Source organism: Tenrec ecaudatus, chromosome 3 (genome assembly GCF_050624435.1).
Source record: "Tenrec ecaudatus isolate mTenEca1 chromosome 3, mTenEca1.hap1, whole genome shotgun sequence".
In the NCBI taxonomy this organism is placed as follows: domain Eukaryota; kingdom Metazoa; phylum Chordata; class Mammalia; order Afrosoricida; family Tenrecidae; genus Tenrec; species Tenrec ecaudatus.
Window position 1 is genome coordinate 79,890,533 of NC_134532.1, and position 3,440 is coordinate 79,893,972.

Here is a 3,440-nt window from a genome sequence, read left to right on the forward strand (position 1 = left end):
TTGGTCCACTTGTAAGGATTTGGGTCTTCCTTACATTGAGTTGGAATCCAACCATTGATCTGCATCAGCAAGTGCTCGATACCTTCTCACTTTCAGAAAAGAAGCTGTGTCATTGAATACAGCAGGCTGTTCACAAGCCTTCTTTCAATCCTAATGCCACAATCTTCTTCACGTAAGCCAGCCTCTCTTATCATGTGCTCAGCATACAGACTGAACAATTATGGCGAGAGGCTACTACCCTGACACACACCTCTCCTGATTTTCAACCAGGTAGCATTCCTTGAACTATTTGCACAACTACCTCTAGATTCATGTACATGTTTCACACGAGGACCATTAGGTCTTCTAGATTTCCCATCCTTCTCAATGTTGTCCATAGTTTATTACAAACCAACAGTTGAATGCTTTTGTTCAGTCAATGAAACATAATTAAACATATTTGTGGTATCCTCTAGTGTCATCCAAGATCCATCAGACATCAGTAATGACATCCCTGTTTCACATCTGTCCTCTTCTGAATCCAACCTGCCATTCTGGCAATTCCCTGTACATGTACTGCTGCCACTACTGTTGGATGATCCTCAGAAAAATTTACTTGTATGTGATATCAATTATATTGTCCCCTAATTTGAGCATTATGTTGAGTCACCATTCTTGGGAATGGGTACAAATATGGATCTCTTCCAGTTACTTGACCAAGTAGCTCTCTTCCACACTTGCTGGCATATATGATTAAGTGCTTCCAATGCTTCATCGGGTTATTGAAACATTTTGATGGTTTTCTGTGGTGTATTAGTTATAATAAAAGTGACTTACTAATGAAAGGAAGATTGGAATGGATACTCTATATTACCTTCAAACATTTCAGCATTTATGGATTCTCTGTATGATCTTTAAATAATTTGGCTCGTCTAAAACTATTCCAAAATAAAACGTTATTAATAAAAAGTAACAGAAACCATAAAAAATATTGAAAAGAAACCTTTAATTAAAAGCAAGAGATTAAAAATGGATTATAGCACTATAAAATGTGCTTGCTAGATAAAGTATATTATATATTTAATAAGATTTATTTTCAATAAAAGGAATAATATTTTTGAAGATAAACACGTGCAGTAGTAAATTAAGAGATATTATATGGGAATATTTTCCACTCTTTGAATGTATTTTAACTATAATCTACATAAATATAGATAAAATCAAGAGGGATGGAAATTATGAAAAGTTTTTGAAGTTGTTAGAAATGATTCGTTCTACAGGCTTGATCAGAGTATGCCATTTTGTCAGTTAGCAGAGCATATTGTATTTAATTCATAATACATATTTTTGTTTTGCTGTTATGGCTTACAAAACTGATACTTGGTGCTGATTTTCTTGTGTAACAGCCATAACGTAGGAAGAAGACTGCTTCTTTTGCAATACAAACAGTTCACAGCTGAGGGATTTAAAATAATTTAAGCAATTAAAAGTTTCAAACATCAAAATATAAAAACACAGTGCAAAAATTTTTACATTCGTTTTGCTAATGTGAATGCTTCTAGAGAGTTTATATTTTCCAATATGTATTAAAATTTTCCATTGCTATAATTCAAACATTGATTTATTTTAAAGCAAGGCTAGAGGGACTTAGATTAAAATGACAAAGAACTTGCAATGCACACTTAGTGATAAATATATAAAAATACATACATTTTGTGAGTCAATGTTTGAGTCAAAATTTTAGGACTCACACACAACTTTGGAGACCCATTATGCTTTCCTATGGATGACATACTTTAATGCTGATTATAGCATTGATGTCACTTTAATTAATCTCAATATTTGGATGTCAGGCTTGTGTTAAACTTGGTTTTCTAGAGAAGCAAAGCTAATGGCACTTCAATATGTACATAAAGAAAGAAATCGATATTAAAACAATGGTTCAGACAGTGTAGAGCTGAAGACTTGTTTCAGTCACCACAAACTGATGACCCCAGAGACCTGTGAATTCAAAGTCAGGATGTCAGGCTTGTGACTAGACAGAGAAATGCATCCAAAGTCGGCGGGTCAGATGGAGGGCCAATGGTGGCTCCTGGGGTCAGCAGGCACTAGGGTAGGCTGTTGGTGCAAGTATAAATAACCAGAAAGTATATGGAAGCTCACAGATGATCAATTTTCATATATAAGTTCACCCCAAAACTGACAAAAATTACGACAAGTCCACAAGAGTGCATTTTCAGATCATCTCAATAACAGGTTTGATGCATTGAACACGTATCCGAGATGAACTGAAGAACTGTGGGATGACAGCAAGAACAACAAGAAAGCAAAAGGTTATGAAAATGCCAAGAAAGGCAAACGATCCTTGAACTAACTACAAGCTTGATTTAGATCATTATTATTAATAATTCTTAGTCATCTTATTGAGATAGCTACATCCATTTTTATAATCATATTTCTATTATAATCTAATCATATTGCTATTGTCTTACAACATTAATATTATTCCAGATATAAATAATATAACTATGTCTATATACCAGATGCTTTTATACTTTTAAATTTTATGTAGATTATGTATTGTTATTTTTAAGTTATATCATCTGTCAAAAATTATTTCTGTGATTGTTTTTCTCATAGAAGGGAGAACTTTAAGGGAATTTGTGTCAGGGATTAATGTCAGGCTAATTCACACAATAATTACTAAGATAGAAGGCTATTGTGTCAGAAGCATGATGAAAAACAAACAAAACACAACTATAACTTTGATTGGTAGAGAAAACTCTAGTTAAGATTCAATATGATAACAAGAAGTTATATATGCATATTAAAGCTCTGACATATAGGGGATAGGATTTATTTTATATTTGTATATGATTATGTTTATTTATAACTGATTCATTGACTAACACTTTGGGGTTTAATAAAACAGACAACATGTAACCAACAAAATAGAACCCAATGAGATTTTTTTGAGACTTAAAGGTCAAAATTTCCATTCTATATATACTCATTCAATTTCTATATTCAAGGCAACAACAATGTGTCAATAACTAGCGTAAACATGGAAGAATGGATCTGGTCTGGGGAAGGAAGATGATGTGCATGTAAAAATGTAGTAAAGGGCTAAAATAATAGTATGCCTAAGGGATAGAAAATGATAGAAACAATGACAAAGTCTAGAAAGTACTCAGAGTGGAGGGAACCATGAAACAGTTTGAGGTTAAGTTGAATCTTACACAAATTTTCTACAGTTGATTGGCATTTCTATGCATGAAATACATGGGAAATCTACTAAATACTTAATTGATGTTTATATATGGAAGAATACTAGAGCAAATGAAAGCAGTTTTAACTTGAATTGCTATACTAGGGACTCACCAGGCTTCAAACAATTCCAAAGCTTGAATGAGTTAAGAAATTTAAAACCAGTTTAATAAAGCAGAAATTAGGTGCCTTTA